This window comes from Bombus huntii, chromosome 16, assembly GCF_024542735.1.
Source record: "Bombus huntii isolate Logan2020A chromosome 16, iyBomHunt1.1, whole genome shotgun sequence".
Taxonomy (NCBI): domain Eukaryota; kingdom Metazoa; phylum Arthropoda; class Insecta; order Hymenoptera; family Apidae; genus Bombus; species Bombus huntii.
The window spans coordinates 1,878,398-1,898,144 of record NC_066253.1 but is presented as its reverse complement, the minus strand read 5'-3'; the positions used below and the strand labels follow the sequence as shown (position 1 = coordinate 1,898,144).

At 42.6% G+C, this 19,747-nt stretch overlaps 1 protein-coding gene and 1 non-coding gene across 3 annotated transcripts in view; one reads left to right on the top strand and one right to left on the bottom strand.

The window, feature by feature from the left end:
- Positions 1–9,315: 9,315 nt before the first annotated feature.
- On the bottom strand, positions 9,316–9,399 carry Trnal-cag (transfer RNA leucine (anticodon CAG)). Its single transcript has one exon. It is a non-coding gene; the product is annotated as a tRNA-Leu (tRNA).
- Positions 9,400–12,975: 3,576 nt separating this feature from the next.
- The window catches only part of LOC126874832 (ecdysone receptor), a 159,115-nt gene continuing 152,343 nt past the window's right edge, over positions 12,976–19,747 (top strand). The window contains exon 1 of one of the 2 annotated variants that reach the window (XM_050637300.1): positions 12,976–13,745. The gene's annotated coding sequence lies outside the window, so the exon portion shown is untranslated. The remainder of the gene's footprint in view (positions 13,746–19,747) is intronic. The other variant, XM_050637297.1, reaches the window with a different exon arrangement.

Below are 19,747 nucleotides of genomic sequence, written 5' to 3'. Positions count from 1 at the left end.
CGCGTCGAGAACCCTTCCTTCGTTCGGTTTAAACGACGAGACGTATAAATGTCGGGTGTATGCTACACGCTGTACACATCGAGGCACATAGCGTACAGGTAATGGCCGAGCCTCGGTGCTTTGCCTCGCATCGTAAAGTGGGAGCAAGAGCAGCAGGGTTCAAGAACACCCGCTACCACTCCTTGATCAATACCAGCGGGATATTCTACGTCCTACCGCGAGTTCGGAACGCAGTGCGGCGTTACACGCACGCAGACCGACGCTCGGCGTCGCTGCGAACGCGCGCCGCCTAGGCCACCGCATTCTGTCCTGTCCTGTCCTGTCCTGTCCTGTACCGGCCACGGCCATGAAACACGACCATGCAACCAAGCCACCTTACTTCGTAAGCCAATTAATTCGTAAGAACCGGCGGCCAAATGCCGCGCGCACGCTTTCTTTTAATATCCTCCGGAGGCTTGTTGCAGTCCTGGCCGGTCTCTCGGGGAGGTCGGTAGATCGCAATCGAACTTTTTCTTCGTTTTTGTTTCGGTTCGTTGATTGGTCGAGTTCCGACAACGAATTTTAAACGTGCATTTCGAACGAACGTATGCCGTGGCCATAGCGCTATTTGTATGTCTGCTGAAACATTAGCGAGGAAATTAGGGAATTTTTACGTCGCGATACCGATAGCACTAGTTAGTACTAGATACTATTAGTAGGGGATTTGGAAAAGTTGGCATAAACAATCATGGTTATACGTTGGTATCGCGCTTGGAGATATTCTATGCAATTAGTGAGAAATTTAAAAACACTTTACGATATCGATGAGAAATTTGCATTTATTTCGTAAGAGAGTTTCCAAGAGACGTAGACGCGTCTACGTCTGTCTATAGTACAAGGAAATAACGAAGCAATTTATAGAAGGAAATATATGGATAATTAGATTAGTAGATGTAGTAGCTTTTTGAAAAAAAAGAGAATTCAACGACCATAACCTAAAAAATTATCGCGATCGGAGGTTCGTTTTTCCAAGAGTAAAAGGTGGAGAAGAGAATGACTAGGCCGTCAGACCACGACGGAACTCTTTGCAATGCAAATGATACATTTAAATCCTTTTTAATCCGCGAAATAAAAAGAGCGGGCCGCTCAGATCGTAGCTCGTTGATTGCGCCATGTTCCCGCCAATGGGGAGGCTCGCCGAGACTCCGCCAGTTCGCGTGCAGTTTGGCAAAAGAGAAACCGGAATAACGTATCGCCGTGGCGTAGAATTCTAAGCAGCCTGCCTCTGTTCCACGCATATACACACACGTACACATGCACACACCGAAACAGGTTTTCGCGAATTTCGACCGCTTGCTCTGCCTTTAGGTCTTGCGTCCCCGGATAATACGTCGTCTTTCGGTCTCGTACATTTTTCACACTCCTCTGATTTCTACAGATTTTCTACGTTTCCTACTGTTTTTCTTACGATAGTTTCACTGCTCGTACGGAATCTTATTTAACTGTGAAATTTTGATCTTTAATCTCTAATTGCGATTAAATTTGTAAATCTAACTTTATAATTTTCTTGTTATTCCGTAGATGTCTCTTGGCGCTCTTCTAATGATCGGGTCTCTTTGGTAAGTCTTCTATTTTAGACATTTTTAAAACAGAAGAAAAATTATATCTCTTTCCAAAGTTTCGGTCTACCGTCCGGTAGAAATGGTCTCCGGTTATTCTTACGCAGAAGTTTTTATCTCTGGAGAAATAACGTTTGTTTGCCGGTAGATAAAAATTTTTTGAACAACCCGTCGGTTTCTCCAACTCTAGCGCCCAAAGGGTTAATCTTATCTTCGTCCTTATCTAATTTGCTTTTGAAACTACTGTACTGTCCCTCTAACTATGTGTATATACATTTATCGAGAAATACGGAAATGAAACGAACGATGGTCGAATCGATCCGCTGTATCGAGTACCGTTTTCGTTATTCTTTTTTGCACGCCAACTTGGTCGTTCAAATTAATTTCGCAGCCCCAACGGGGAATTAAAAAGCTTCGACGGCGATTTGAAATATTCGGTCTGCGTTTTACCAGCTGCCATACTTGTTTTTTTATTAAATAAATAAAATCAAGTGCTTCTCCATTGAAAAATCAGCACAGAAGTTTATATTGAAAATATTTGACAATATAAATTCATCATTCTAGTGACAAGGTTATGTCTGAATTTTTTATCCGATGCAAATATAAAAAAAAAAAAAAATGAAAAAACCAATAGGAAGCAGCCAATCTAAATCTAACCTAGATATCAAGGAGACTACCCTTCAAAATACTTAATACAAACCTAAACCAAAGATCAAAAGAGTTATGAAACTACCTAACCTAACCCCAAATACATGACACGTGCATGCAATTCTTAACCTAAATCTAAATCAAACACCAACGACATAGAGACCAGAAACCTGCCTCAAACACCAAGAAATTTTTCAAGGATGCGAAGCTGTAGGCTTACAGCTTTATTGGCTAATAGTCGCCATCGTAGAAATCTAAGTTAAACATCGATACGTACAGTAAGCCAAACACAAAGGAGAGAGCTTAACGATACTTAAGCCAAATTGAATACAACCGAGACACCAAGACGAACACCTTCAAACCGTTCATCTCTTTCAAACGCGAAGAGTTAAAACTCAGTACGAGCCACAGTCACAGCTGATTGTTCACGCAAAGTAATACGATCGACAAACGACCATTGGTCCATCTGACTCGAACCGTGCGTTTTTGCGAACAACTCGCGTTCCTAAACTCATGTCGCTGACACTGGGTGGGTAAGCGAAGACGAAGAAAGAGGAGAGACGGAGAAACGGGAGAAGAAGGTGTGTGCACACACGAACGTGTATGTCAGAGCACCAAAGGTGGATGCACATTCCCCGAGTGTATTATAATTGCACTCGAGGCTGCGACTCGAATGCCATTAAACCAGTCACGATCGCTTGGCCTTGGACTGCAGTTGCACATATTGTCCCCTTCCCCTTCGCTCTTCTTTCACTCTCCCACCTTGCTTTCCTCTCTCCCCTTCTATCCGCACATACACCGTAGCTCAAAAATATGCGAACAGTCCCAATATCTTCGTGGTAATAGCGGGCTCGCAGTTATCACGGCGCGATCGGCAACCTGGCGATTTCGCGTGGAAAATAAATGAAAAATGATAGGCGCGACATGGAAGAAAAATTAAAACGCTCGAATCGGTCGTCTGCTCGGGATCGACCTTCGTCTTCGGTTTCTTCTATAATACTTTCTTGTGCTTTATTCGTACCATGTAATATTTTTTTGCTACTAATTCGTTATTTATTGACAGTTTCATTTGTCAACAATTCTTATCAGCGATATCCATCGTCTGTGTGTTCGAGATAGGATCGAAGGTTAGAATTTGTTATTGTTGGAATAATTTGCAAATGCCGAAATACTTGTGGACGCGAGGCTATTTATGGGAAGCAGTATATAGCGTTTTTCGTTTGTTTTGTCACGTTCTCACTTTCTGTGTCCGTTCCTGTCATCCTATATCCTTCAACGTTTCTCCGCCGACGTTTCAGCCGCGATTATAAATAAATCGTGTTTCGTGGTGCACACGTCCATCGAAAATCAAGGAAAGAACGAAAAGCCGGCTCGACCGGTCCCTCGCGAAAAATCCGACGCTGCGGTTCACCGTGTTGCGTAAAATGGTTCACCTTGCTCTCACATTCTTACTCAACGCGAACACCGAGTCTCAAGATCGACCTTTCGTATCGTTGACACACTCAATTTTCGCCAGTTTAAAGACAGTTCGGTCGATTCGCAGACGAGTCTATTCTTTCTTTTTTCTTTTTTTCTTTTTGAAAAAATGAGTCGACAGGCTGGTACGATGCCTCTTTTTTCGCAGCAAGTCACGTTCCCGAGGAACTTGAAATTGGAAAATTCGTGAAACTTCCGTTTAATTAAATTTCAATTTCGTAAAAATGAAAGAAATTACTCGTTTGCCTATAGCAGAGGCAATTACGAGCGAGAACAATTATGGGAGACAGCATAAAAGTCGGTGAATTGGGCAACGCGTGACACGTGAAAGCAGGTTTAATGCGTCGACGAGAGTCGCCTAAAAAATTTCACTTTCTTTTATCAACAGTGTAATTTCTCTCTTGGCATTACCGTTCCTCTCCTCAAAGAATGGGAAAATTATGTAAATGTCCGAGTCCTCGCCAAGCAGTCTGCCGGTTTATTCGCCTATTTGTATCTTGAATCTGTGCTGGCACGCGGCGTGCACCCGCCTTTTTCTTTGAAAATTAAAAGGATGATCGCCCTCTATTACGCAAGTCTGTAACTAATTCGTGGCTTTCTTTCCGTCTCCTAATAATACGAGAGAATTGCTAGGCGAGAAAAACGCGCACTAAATGCACTGCATCGATGAAATTATCATTTTTCTTTTCCGTTAATTTTCTCATTCATCGGAGGAAGAGGAAATTTAACGTTTCGTGGAAAGTGTTGGAAAAGCGTGGCTCGCCACGTGCCGTTGGTTTTTCTCCTTTCCACGCTGGATTCTTCGTAATCGAGGCAGTTAACCTTTTAAGTAGAACGTTCAGAGTTCTGATTCGTTGCGGTGCATGTGTGGTCTAGCGACTCGTCACAGAATCGCGTGCTCTTCTGTCTGTTAACGCCAGGAAAATTATCACCGCGTTGAAGGAACCTATTCTCAACTAAATCTCGCGATCGTGCGAAAGCACACCCGCACTAAAAACGATCCTAAAAATACAGCGAAACCAGAAGCGTAAACATTTTTCGTCTCATCTCACGAATTTCAAAATTTAATTCTTCGCTTCTCTTCCTCGACCTTGGACATTACCTGACCAGCGCCTCAAAACTCAGAATTCTGACCCCATTTCCTGTTACTCGCAATATGGTTCGGTCGTTTCCACTTTAACGCGAGAGGAAATTCGTTCGAACGTAGAAACCAAAATTCGCGGATTCTTCTCACGCGGATACGCCACGTGGGCTAGAAACGGGAGGATTGAAAAGGGGGAGCAAGGTGTGCCGGATACGTTGCGGAGAGAGGTGGCGAGGGGCCACAGATGCCTCGAAAAAATTATGCTTCTAGCTTGATCTTGCTGTTTCGAGTCGCCCTATTACGTGACCTTGGACACACGCCGCCCTGCCATGCACCTGTTTGGCGAAAAAACGAAAGCTGACCTTGGCAGAGTTAATCCTGGCCACGGTTCTTCCTCCTCCAATTACCCTTAATGAATTCTGCGCCTCTTCCAGGAAGCGGTTACGAGGGCCTTGTTGCATAAGACGGACACGATCCTCCGGCTGACTTTTTAATAATCGAACGAATCGTTCCTCGTTTAATTGTCTGGTTATTACGTAATAATAATTAGCCACCTACTCACCTACTCACTTTACGTATCGTGATACGTACGATTATCAGAAAATCGGATACGTAGCTTTTAATCAAATACAAATACAAATTTTTCTTGAATACCGATTTATCTGTCTAAAAGAGTATCGAAATTTGAACGAAGAAGATCTTCGTGAAATTTATCGTAGGATCTGAAACGATCCAAGGTTTGGGTTATTTTCATATTTGTACACGTTGTATGCGTTTTGTCCATCTTCGGGAGTTTTCCCTCGTTGAATTTCCAATAATCGTGTGAACATCCTTATTCTACCGATAGGTCGAAGAATATAACGTTGGTCCATGTTTCTCAGAATATTTCGCTCGCAGGCGACCATTGGACACGCGACACGGTCGATCTTATCGAATGTAACTGTACAGAGCCGCGGAGAGCTAGTGAAAGAAACAGGAAATTAATTCACAATGGGTGAAGCCCTTCAGCGCAGGCCGGTGTGCAGTGTGATGAACGACGCTCGAGATTCTGAAGTAGTTTCTTTCATACTAAAGACTTCCGTTGTATGCGCGGAATGCGAGTATAGTAACCCAGTGACATGTAAGGAATCCTAACGAACTGATGCCCTTACTTCCTACACAAGGATGACTCAGTCACCCCGCGCGAAAACGCTCTGCATTCCGAGAAACGCAGGCGAACATTCTAATTGAAAACGATATATCATATTTTTTCCATTGAACAGAAGTATCTTGCATTTCCTTCGCGTTCTTATTGCATTACGAACAGATAATCACCTGGCCGATACATTAACGCCAATAGCATAACAAACGCATTAATTCGGTAACTTTCGACTTGTTTATGTCGGTCCAGAACAATTTATATTACGTATCGTAACATACGCTACCCTTAAATAAAAAGACGCGAAATACCAGGTACTTTGATATCGTTGATTTTCTATCAATCAATCTAGTTTGTTAATGTTCGTGTATCGTTAAAACGTGTATGGAGGAAATTAATTTGCTTATTGGTTCACAACGCCTACGAAAGTCAGCGTGTCTTTAACTTGTAACGATAAAACGAACGACATTTCTGAGATATTGCGGTAAACAGATGCAACAACTGCATCGATAATTATTATTAGGAATGTAGGAGGCAAATTAGACGGTTAACAGGGCGACGTACGAGCGAGTAAACGGCAAAAATGTGTTAAGTCGATTTCGATCGGTTTACGTAGGTCCAGCAGCCGTTCGACTTTCTCGAGTCTCAAGCTAGGCAGTTAGAATTGCAGTTTCCGGTGCAGGAGGCGACGTTGTATTCGCATTGAGCGTCGCTGCGTCTCAAGGCCGGACCGTCCGAGAACTAAGGACGACGTTAAGTCCCCCTCCACCCCCGAACATCCTCTCTGCCCCTCCCCCCCAAAACTCTCGTCCTCGCTCGTATGCATCTCCGTGCTCGCCTCTGTGATCCCTCCTCCTCCTCCTCCTCCTCCTCCTCCTCCTCTTCTTCTCTCTCTCCCTCTCCTTCTCCTGATCTAACCTTCCTTTTCTAACCTCTTTGCTTATGTTCATCGCTCTTTTCTTCTTACGCGAGTCTTCTCCTCGTTTCAGTTTCTCTCTTATCCTTGTTTTCGTTCTCGTTCTCGTTCGCTTTTGCGAGGCTGGTACAGCCGCGGTTTCAAACGAAACTGCTCTACTGCGCTCGCAAACTCTCTCGCCTTTCCTCTCGGATGCATTATAAAACTGGACGGTGCGTTCACTGCCGCGGGAAACGATTTACCTGCTTCTATTTAGCCTTTGGACGCGGCGAATCGGAGGGGAGAGGCGAGAGGATAGTGGAAACTGTTTCTCGATTGTCACCAGGATTTTGGTCATTCTGATGTTGATGAGAGTGGGTGACGAGAGACTTGAGCACGATGGAAAGAAACGTAGAATTATTCCAAGCGTTTCCATGTGTTGGCATTTTCATATCATATCGAGGTCTGCTTCGTATCGACCGGTTACTTATTACATAATTACATTGCTATTCGATCCTCCTGAGGGGAGTCACGATACAAAGACTTCGCACCCTGCGGTTGTTCCAGTCCTCGATCACGCGAGTCACGCGATTTTCCCGTAATTAACTCACACCTGTGCCAAACTCCTGCCCTAAACATACCACGCTAACTACCACGACCAAAAACACGATGCCAATCCCTCGAAAGAGTTAGGATAACCGAAGACTTACTTTCTAACCTTCTCTCATCGGATAACGGAAGCTCGTCGATATTTGTTCGAACATTTAATGAATGGAATAAATCTTAATGTACGTCTCATTTCCTTAATCGCGTTAATAAAATCATGAAATTTCATGAAAAGTCGTCGGTCTGCTCGCCAGGAATTCGATATACATCTCTCACTGAAACCACTGAAATCTTGCAATAATCCAGCTGCATCGAAACCGAATTGTCACTGTGCATGAACGATCCAGTTACGCGAACTGTCCCCCTCGAACGGGTCTAGATAAACGTAGTTGCAGCGTAGCGTAGAAAGAACAGGCTAAGAAAACTGTGTCGACCTGCGTGACGGGAAACATGGACCCGCGTCGTGACACTGTGCTCGCGCGAGCACACGTCACGCTCTAAGGTTATTGTTCACGCGGAGAAAAAGAGAGTACGCGTTGCATAAAACCACTCTCCGTCTTCTTCTCGCTTCGACCAACACATAGGCACACGCACGCGCGCGTAACCGAGACACACACACACATACTTGATTTCACCTATCTTCTCGCCTTATGTTACCCCTATTCTCGTCTACGCTCTCAACCAAGGTTACCCACCGCCTCTTCCTCCGCCTCCTCGTACTGTTCTGACTCTTACACGGGACGAGAGTGTACAGTCCGCTCGAGAAACGGGCCGTGGAATGCACGATGGGCAACGAAACGTGGCTGAGAGACTGGAAATCGGTGCACTTGCCTCGCCTTCGCCAAATCGTCACGTCGAACAAGCGAATTTACGAGCGAGGGGGAATCAACCGGGATCACAGACATGTTCCAGGCTACATACACAGGCTACTGGGGAATAATTCAACAGGCAGTGGCGCCACTGACCGATCACCACGCGGTTCAGTGGTTACAGTTAGGATTTTCCGATATAGGGAATTTAGCAGAATCGACACCGCCAATTTTTGCATCGTTGCAGCTGTTAATTGCGAGGAGAATATTCTGTAGAGGCTGTTGCGACGTGTATATAGAACAGATACTGGTCTAATTAGTCGGAGACGATCAACATTGTGTAATAATCACGCACTAATAGATGAATGTATATTTTAGAAGAATTATATCTCAAGTATGGTTGAACCGTATTCGAGTAGATGAAAGTACATATTTAGGATTTCACAATAAGTAGAATTGACCTACCATTGTCCGATGTCTGGTCTGTTTCTACTGTAGAGTTACGTAACCGTAGTCGGACTAATTGACGAACAGATAAGAGTACATACAACTAAAAGGGTTAATAGAAGACTAGATAAAAGTTGATTAAGCGACTTTTGGACTGTGCTGTTCGATATCCTGGGGAACAGTTTTTCAAGATTATCTAGCAGCAATGCAAAAATTCGATCGAACCAATTTATCTTCCGAGTGTAGGAAAACGACGTTGTTTCGAAGAATATTCCATGAAAATTCAGTGACACGATCGTGAATCAAATAGAAATAGCCGTAAGCTTTTGCACGAAATATTTACCGATTTAAGTCTTGAATATTCTGAAATTATTTTTCCACCGTTTAACCTAATATACTTATTTATTTCGTCTCGAAAATTAAGCCTAGAACGTACGTCTGGTAGGACGATGTTTTCTCTCACCAGAACAGTCCCGTACCATTTGGTCCCCGAACCAACGACACGAAACAATCTTAAATCGTTTTATCGGTGCGAATAATTGGCACCGGACAGACGTAGATAACGAATCGTGGTCGTTGGGCTCGTTCGAAGGGTAAGGATGTAAAAAAAAATTTGTCAGAAGTGGGATTCGAACCCACGCCCACAGAAGTGGACTGCGACCTGAACGCAGCGCCTTAGACCGCTCGGCCATCCTGACGTGTCTCTTCGGCTGAAGCACAAAGAGGAGAAATCGACCATACCCTGAGTACTATGCCTGAGAAACTGGTCTGCACGTACTAAATTTACCCGGCAGCTAGGCGAAAATAGCTCCGTAAGAAGCGGCCGTGGAAGCTTTCAAGCAATGCACCGGCGAACGAGTTCCTTTTTTCTTTCCTCCTTTTTGCTTGGCCATTATTCCGTCTCCGGTGAACGTGCTCGTGTTGGGTACCGTGTTCTGCGACGAAGATGCGTTCGTTGTCGTCCGACAGCAAAATCTCTATCATCTTCGCTCGATGTTCGAAGTAAATCGAAGAGCTCAAATGGTAAACAATGTAAGGACTACGAAGATGGTATGCCATAGGGGGATGGTAAATTACTGTAGTACGTGATAAAAGTAAGTGCTCAAGTCGGTGTGGAGCCTATTAGAATAAACATACCTAAACCTAACCTAACCACACAGTGAACCATTCTAACGAACCAGTGACGCATAGCCACGTAATTAACGACCAATTACCCAATTAAAGAATCGAATTTTCTCGATGAACGTGTGTTCGAAAATTCTTGTTTCCCCCAGTTCTTCGCACAACGAAGACGAAACCACGTATAACCGTCCCAGCAACGATTTCGAAATCTGTCCGCTTGATATTTCCCAGTACGACGATTCTCATCGAAATCATCCTCGCGCAAAATCCCGAAATAAATAACGGGGCACGAAGTTTCGGCCAAGTCCGCTGGCACACATACACCATAAGCGGCTGATTCGCTGGCTTCTCCCCTATGCGAGTGCGTAACCTTGAGAGTCGTTCAGTCGACGGCCATCTTGCTGCGATGCACTTTTGTTTTTTGCCTGTCCAAGACTCACCAGTCTCTCTCCCTCCCCTCGTCCCTTCGTCTCCTCCTTCTTCGCCTAGCAAACCGTGTATTCTCTCTCTTCATCTGCCTGCACAGCCGCTGGCTCGCCATTCTTTCTGCATCACGCTTCTCTCCCCCCCCCTCTCCCCCTTCCCTTCTCCCTTCGCCTCCCCTTTTCCAGCAGCGTGCTCGAACATCGGCGCTGGTGTTCTCCATCCGTTCGTCCTATATGCCTCCTACCACAGATTGCCTGCCAGAGAGAATGCAGGCAACCTTCCACGCAGCTTCTCTCCTCTTCCACTCGTTCGTGTCTCCTGCTCGTCAGAGGAGCTCGTCAGACACGAAACTGGCCAGGAAATTTTACTTCGACAACGAAATCCCTATATCTGCATACTTGACGCCACACGTGGTTCGTTTTTATGGAGGCTGTTATTTAGGTAGACGAGGCAGTCAGAGAATGGTTTTTATTATGTCAGAGAGGCCAAGTGCTCCACTGGCCCAATTTCTGGTGCTCACGTGAACGATGCTGGATAGTGGGAATGAACCAGCGGGTGCCACCTGGAGTGGCCACTTGAATATCGGACCTGGATGGAGATTTCTGAACAGGGGCGGGGTTATTTTGGGGAACCAGCTTGTTTGGAGCTGGGGCTCGATGTGGGGTTCGGGGACCGATGAGATAATACGCGTGGCGAAGTTTCTCTCAGGCTTTGAACTCTCGAATATTGGCAATTTTGTTCTTCCATTTGGCATACGCAAGTTCTTTTCATTTCAAAATGTACTCGTCGACGATCGTTGTATACGAGGAAATTTTGTGACGCTATCGTCAAGTAGAAATCATTAGAAGAATTGGTGTAAAATTTATTTGACACGATTAACTTTCTTTCGTTACAAATTTACACCGTTGGTTGCTCTGTCAGAAAAGTTAGAAATGTTAACCCCTTAACCTGTAGCTGTGCCCGTAGTAGATGATCGGACCAAACGTAAATCGGCCCAAAATTCTCGAACGTAGATCGTAGGTTAAGGGGCTAATATACAGGGTGGTTGGTAACTGGTGGTACAAGCGGAAAGGGGGTGATTCTACGCGAAAAAAAGTCGAAAATATAGAATAAAATTCTTCTTTTCTTTTTTTTAAATTTTTCCATCGAGACAACGATCTACAGTGAGATCCGTTATAACGTACCGCACGCGTACCGAGCGAAAATTCAAAGTCGATTTTCTCGAGAACAAAGCCTCGAACGAAAAATTGTTATTCTATAATTTCGACTTCTTTTTTCGCCTAGAATCACCCCCTTTCCGTTTGTACCACCAGTTACCAACCACCCTGTATATCTACCTCTAATTTCTCCTTTAACGTCTGCTAATTAAAATGCCAAAATACGAATTAAAGGATACGTTCGATTAGCGATCGAATTAATTTGCGAATTAGCGAAATGGCGTTCTCTGGATTTGTACGGAAACTTTGCAGAGTAAATGGGAATTAACCGAATGGCAGGTGTGAAAAAAGGATCCGTTTAGCTTCGGAGAACGCGTACGGTGATATTCAGTAGCTTCGCTCGAGCCATTGAGTCACTCGCTATAAATTAATAAAGGCTCCGGTTGTTTTGACGGTGAAACGGAATGGCTATTGACCAGCAAAGCAATGAACTCGGCTGCCGGCGGTGTGTCGCACAATTTCTGAAACCTTATCGCCGTTTCTCCTTCTCGCGTGTTTTTTTTTTCATCGTCTCTATAGGCATCGTCGACACTTTTCTAGCTAACTAAGCATCGAACTCGATACAAAATACGAGACACGCGAATGATGGACTCTTTGTGCTCTCCGTGTGAATAGTTGACGGCACATTGTTTCGCTCGAACTTTGTTGAAAGCCATCGTAAGTTGTAGTTTTGTTACGTGTAAAGTGTTGCCGCTCTTACGAGCATGAGAATACGATTCGCTGTCAGGTCAGTTTCTGATATTCGCTTGTCGTTTTTCAATTTTTCGGCTGCGCTTTGTACTTATATTTTAGGCTGACGTTTCGTGCACATCGTAGTCTATTTCTTCGGATCTGTCGTGAAACGCGATCGTTTATCCGGAAAAGCCAATATCAAAGTATCTCGGCATCGTGAAAATTCGAAGTCAAAGACGTTTAGATTACTCTTTTATTAGGAAAGCAATCATCGCGCAAGCCGTTATTTTGATATAGTAGCGCTTAATCTAGAAATTCTTTAAAAAATCGATAATAAACGTCGACCAATCAATTGCCCAATCTCGTCTCTATATCTACCGATACATCGCAGAATTAAAATAGACGTTCATTCAGCTATCGTAAACAATTCTACGAAACGTGCATTCCTGCATATATTTCATTCCGCAGAATCGTAGACGTTTAAAGCAATATCAAATAATCTCGTAATTTATGAGTCACAAACTGATCGCGCGTCTATCGACACACCTTCCAGTAAGCAACTTCCAAAACCTCGTTCCCCTTTCACTTAACCCGTCTCGCTATTTCCAGTCTCATATGGTCGTTCGTTCATATACGAGCCCATAGTCGTATACGCGGCTCCTATTTCAATATCCGACAATGTCTGACGAAGGGTCGCGAAAAGCGTCGCGTCGCGCGGAAACGCGTAAAAGAAAGAGCGGTGGCCTACGAGCGGCGCGGCACGGCGACGCGTTGCGTGCCTCGAGGCACCAAAATTCGGTGCGCGACCAGTGATAGGGCAGTGGCTCGCCGGTGGCGCCACTGTCGAGGACGGCGGCCGAGTCAGGAAGCAGTCGGCCGGCGCATAAGCGGCGTCGGGCGCCGCAGTCGCGCGCTTGCACTCTCAGCGGTGAGCGGAGTTTGTAACGTGCGTAATAGCTCGAAAACGTCTTCTGGTCTGTTTTGTTTGGCCGTGTTCGCGTATACGGCCACCCGGTGTATATAATATTCCCCGTAACCCGTGTTTTGTGTCTCTGAACCTGCGAACAAAAAAGAAAAGAAGAAGTAACAATATAATTCAGCTAGAGAAGTGGATAGACAGAAACACGCGTATAGAGAGAAAAAGAGCCGTGCACACGCGAGACACGAACCAACGTCGCTCCCCTTTCACCGATACATAGAAAACCACGACCACACGGTGAATGTCGTCGACGGAGAGTGAAACGACGGCGAGAATAACATAGCGAAAGAAAAAAAAGAAAGAAAGTAAATATCGACGAGGTGGTGCGTCAAAGGGGAACACTCCCTTAATAGGCAGACGAAAACGACGCGCGGACGTGTGGTGGTTTTCGTCGAGGCGAGGCGAGGCCCACGATCCCGGTGCTCCTACATTTTCATCGTCTTCTAGGATTTCGTGCATCGTTTTCTCTTCCGTGGTGTATTTCACAGACTGATCCGGAAAATCAGTGACGTGTGACACACGTGTATTTGTAATAACGCAGTGCAAGTGTTTCTCGATTTGGCGCCTGTGCTCGAGGGGACCGTGTCGCTCGCTGGCCACCGTCGGTTCATCGTGTACACCTCGTTATGTGAGTAGTTATCATCCACGAAACTATATATCTTTTCGAGGATTATTTTATCAGTGAATTATTTTCTTACCGAATTACGAAGAATAGATAGGATTTGATTCGTCAATGGTCATTAAGTTCATCGTATATATTTCTTTACGCGTGTAATTATCGTACGGTATACGCGTTTACATGCGATTTTATTTACCTTCTTTTTTTTCGCCGAGTTTGACGCCTCGCAACTTTGATACTTTAAACTGACTGCCTATATATCGTCCACTGTGAGTAATCGACGTACGTGAAACACGATTTTATTTCGATATTTCGTTCTTTCTTTCTTCCGTTTTACCGATAAACTTCGATGTAAGTTCGATGGAAACTTCATCGTGAATTATAATTATTCGAAGAAACAAAGACACGTACTTTCCTCCGCAGCATTTTACCGCTGAAATTCGACGCTTGAGTAGGTTAATACACTTATCGCGTACACATCATTCCGATTAATCGTATCGTACATTGCCTCTTTATAGAATAACTTTTGGTTAGCAGTTACCATAGGCGGAAGAAGATTTTATTTACGTTTCTCTTTCTCGATTATTTCCTCCGTGAAATATAATAGGCTACTATCCGCCTAGATAATCGTCATTATGCAAAAACACGATTCTCCTCGTTTTGTCCTTATTTTCTCCGTTATTTAATTGTTTGCGAAGTAAGACGCGTGAGGTGGTTTAATAACGACGTCGTGTATAGATGGCTGTTTATGGGACGCTGCACGGTTTTGTTTACGTCTGTCGCGGGGCAAAGTGAGGTAGGTTCGTGAACGAATGTGCGCGCGAGGTCAGATCGGGGACCGGCAGTGGGTCGGCAGTGTGTTGGTGCGCGCTCGCGCGCACCCTAACCGCGCTCTCTCCCTCGTCACGTTCAATTTATGCGCCGGGATAAACTTTGCTTTACTCCCTCCCAACCGGGATACCGTTCTTTCATTAATTCCATTTGATATTTATCTTTTGCATCTGAGGCACGGATGAATCGAAGATTAATCCATCATTTTACTTTCTATTAGATCCTTGATCAATTTTTCATTCACTACGAGTATACTCGTGTTTGCATACTTATTTATGCAATTTTTAAGATACGCAATTGGATAGGTTGTCATTCGTATTTGTTTACTTGGTTGAACAGTTTCTACTCTATTTTCATATCTATTTTCTTGGACGTTTGGTAGGTTAGTTACCAAGAGGTTATTTATCGTAATGGATCGAAGCAAAATTTTGCTTTTATTTTTCCAAAGCTTTGGCATACTAACGTGGCTATTATCATAGATTGTCTTGTTTGTTTGTTTTTTTTTTTTGCTACTTATATTCGATAGTATTTAATATTCAGTAATATCGCCTGAGATTTATTTCTCTTTGTAAATGGCATTAAGTCCGAATTAGTCGTGAAACACGATACACGTACGCAATGTCGAGTAACGAAGTAGCAAATGCGTTACTCGCGATTTAAATCTCTAGATCGAAGGTTTCGAAGAGTTTCAAATTATGTGAAGATCCTCGCGAAAGGAATAAAACTGTACGCTTCAAAAACGAAGGTCGGACGACTCGCTAGCTCGATCTAGCTCTTCGCAAACGTTTCAAAATCTAACGACTTTTCACAAACTTACTTTATACGCGTATTATACAGGGTGATTGGTAACTGATGGTACAAGCGGACAAGGAAAGGAATTTTTTTGTTAAATTTTTCCATCGGGACAACGATCTACAGCGAGATCCGTTACAAGGAGGCGTGATAAAGCGAAAATTCAAAGTGGATTTTCTCAAAAACGAAAAATTGTTATTCTATATTTTCGACTTCTTTTTTCGCCTGGAATCATCCCCTTTTCGCTCGGACCACCAGTTACCAACCACCCTGTATAAAAATTGTTATTGCACGTTCGTCATCTGTGGCAATGAATGAAACGAAAGTGGCTGGTTCGCGAGAGTAGAGTCGGATTCCGATTCACTTTCGATTCCTCCCGTAAATAGCGAGAGACGCGTGTACTCGCGACAAATATCGGCCGAGCGTATCGCAAGCCCACCTCTCTCGGAAATAGAATACGTTCTAAAAATATACGGCCCTATCTGCGACGAATAGTGCACAGGCGTCACTATACCGATGTAAACTATGACTGCGTCTACGTGCATAAAGCGAATTCTTTCGCGCGCGCACTGTGTCACCGCGAGACGGTGACACGCCGTATTACGCTGGTGTCATCCTGGCGCGCAATTTTCCCGTGGTCAGTGGCCAGTTGACTCGAGTAAACAAGCGTGTTAAGTGTGCAGAAAATTCTATGCTTTCGGTTGTGTATTCTGTGTGCGATATATTCAATTGTTATTAATGAAAATGTCAACGGAAGCATTGAAAACGAATAGTCGAGATTTGGTGGAAATTTGGTTTTCGCAAATTTGCAAATTTGAACAAGCGATAGGTTTGAAATGTGCTAGCTTTGGCATTTCTCTGCGTACAAGGTTACGGAGTTTCGTACGTGGAAAAGTTTCGAACTTTCCAGACTGCGAAATATTCGCTGGTCGAGTTTCCAAAATTCCAGATTTTTCAATTTCGTAAAACGCGCCAGGTTTCGAATTTCAGGAGCGCGGAATGCGAAAGTTTCGGCTTTCCAAAGCGTGAAATTCTCGGGTTTCGAAAATTGAAAATTACCGAATCTACATGCGCGCGCAGTTTCAAATTTCCGAATTTGCAAATATTCAAACATTTCGGTCTTCGGAATGTCAGATTTTTGAGTTCCTGAAATCCGTCAATTTTCTGCAGATATATTAGTTCGACTTCTATTCTTACAATTTCACAATGATTCATCAAACGGGAATAGTCAAAGAACTCGTAATTTATAATTGCAAATTCTTTTCCCGAAGAAACGTGTTTCTTGTGCGACTTATACAACAGACTGCTTTAAGTCCCCGACAACTTGTAACTAGTGACTTGCAAAATTTCGTCAATAATATTATTTCAATCGATTCGTTCGATACTCTAACTAATCGACGTTCTATACGTCTTTCGATTTTACCACCACAACATAATGTTGATATTTAATTGCACGAAGAATTTAATTTACAAAATTCAACTTGCATATAATTTAATTATACAACAACAGCTTTTGTCCATCTTCTAACGTAGACTTTCTCTTTCCATTGTAATTCCATTTCCTCGTATTTTTACGATTTCAGATAGTTTCTTATAAATTGTTCATTTAATCGAGAGAGTAACGATTTGCTTGGAAACGAGGAAGATGGATAACCCTGATTGGTCGTAGAGAGAACACGACACGGGCTTTCTGCGTGGAAGTGTCCCTCGCAACGTTCTTATTACAAATTCAAATTTAACGACTGGTCGCCGTCGCTTGGAAATTTAAATCTACAGATATCGTTACTGATTGGAACGAATCCGAGAGCAAGCACTCTGGATTGAGTACGGTGGTTGACGCTTGTCGAACGGATGTTAGAATAGCGATTCGTCGATAAATGTTTTTAAGATCGAACCATCGATTTTTCAAACGATCGATATTTTTTAGGAAAATCTTGAATGTCCTCCTTAAAAGAATATAATTTCTGTAACGTATCGTTTGAAAATATAACGAAGTAAAATATAATTCTGAATTTATTTTTTTTACATATAATTTAGGAAAATTATTTTTCTAGGGGATATACTTTTGAAAGGAGAAATTAATCGCACGAAATTTTATTTTTTGAATTACATATTAGTCGAGGCAAATTAATCGATCTTTTGAATGTTCTTAAAAAAATATAATTTCTGTAACGTATCGTTTGAAAATATAACGAAGTAAAATGTAATTCTAAATTATTTTTTTTTTTAGTATAATTTAGGAAATTTTTTTTCTATGGGATATAATTTTAAAAGGAGAAATTAGTCGCGCGATATTATGTTGAAAATGACAACGCGAGTTCGTGTTCGCCATCCATATGCAGATGCGTTAGTTATAAGAAATAGTAACTAGAGGATGATCCTAGTTACAATCGATAGATTTAATCGATAGGCTTAAGAAGCTTTTTGTTTTTATCTCTAGTTTTTTTTGTAATCTCCAGTATTTTAGTATAGTCTAGGAAAATTATTTTTCTAGAGGATATAATTTTAAAAGGAGAAATTAATCGCGCGATATTATTTTATTCTTTGAATTACATATTGGTCGAGGCAAGGTAATCGATTTTTCGAATGTAAAGCAAGTTCCGTTCAAATCTATCGAATATTTAAGTTTTTGTTGAAATATATGTTCTCGTAGTAGATTTTTTATAGTAAATTTCGATCGCGGATCACTTTACGAAATCAAACTTTTGCGAGTCAGTTTTTCAACGTTAACAAATTTCATTTTGACATGAAAATCCAACTCTCTGTGAAAATAAATTTTCGCAATATATCTGTATAGTAAATTTCGATGGAATATCTGGCAACCACCGACAGGCTACGGTCCAGCGAAATTGCTTTGAGGTTCCGTCGCAATATTCGACAAAACATTGAATCTAACCTAAAAAAAAAAAAAAAAAAAAAAAAAAAAATCCAACATTTCGCAATGAAATTAGTGGAGCCATAGTTTCGCAAGCTTCCAATAACCATTCTCTTCGCTCAAATGATTGTCAAAATTCAGCACGGAATTTGCAATCTTTTCGAGGCTGATCTTTATCGATAAAACAGTACACAGTACAATAATACAGTCTCTGAACTGATATGTCCATTTAAAAAGGAATCGAAATCGTCGATATAAATGTTAATGTTAAACGTAGGTGAATTTCGTCATATTGCGTGGTATAGCCGAAGAATTATTCAGCTTTTGCGAAAGGAGATTCGTGAACGTGTTGCAATCGAAAATGGAACGGAGGATTGCGATCTTTCGCAGAAAATTTACCATTTGTTCGAGAATCGTACGGACGTTCTTTTCTCAGATAGTTACCAATGCCGAAGGGACGTGAATGTTTTTAGAAAAAGTAGCACGTTGTAGAATAACGAGAGAACGTGTTTTAGAAACGTTTTATGGAAAACCGTTCCAGTTGTCTTAAATCGCTTATCGTCGAATACGAAATTATCTCTCTTGTTCGTTACCTAATATTCTCAAACGCAGTGAAAACAGAAAACGTTCGAATTTAAATTGCAATTTATAAATTACACGATACAGTAGATTTCCAATTTACAGCCTTGAACTTTTTAAATTAAAAAAAAAGTCTCGAGTCTTAAAAAATTTAGGAATTAAAAAGCCGAAGTATTAAGAACGTAGTATTTTAAAGAATCTTAAAATTGGCTGATTAGAAATGTTCAATTCCTTTGTTTTATTTCCGGATCCGAGTATCGTTCTTCTCGTCAATTTCAGAAACCAAGTGCTACGCAAACCTTCGTCGTAATACCGCTTTAGTGTTTCAAACGATATCGTATAACGTTCTCGCGTATCGTCGAAATTCGTCCAACTTTTTCGAACGTGGTCCGGAGGCCTGCTTAATCAGCCAACACAACGTCCTACACGAAAGAGAGAAACAGAGAGAAGAACGATTGCTCGCACTGCACTCGCCTAGTCTTTCCAGGCGTCTCTTTTAATCTCGAATTTTTCCCAACGATATATTTCTTTGGAACAGCTCAAAGCGTTCTTCGAGTCGTGGTTTTATCCGATGTTACATCGATAGCGGGCGCGATAAGGCGGCGTAGCCACAGGCAGCTCACGGTTCTCCTCCGGAGGCTGATAAGAACCGTGCATTATCACGGTGCACATCCAGTGTCGTCACACCAACAAGAATAACGCTTCTTGCACGCGCAGATACGTGTACTTTCATTACTCATAAGTATTACGGTACTTGTTTATTTTTCAGATTAACAATCCACTAGAATTCCGATCGACGATTCGTTTTAGTTTAACACAATTCAACTTGCGTACCGTGTAACGCAAACCACCAAGTCTATCGGCGAATAAGTCTCATCGAAAAGTTTCAATTGCACGACACTGAGCGTGCGTTCTATGATAAGACGTTTGGTAA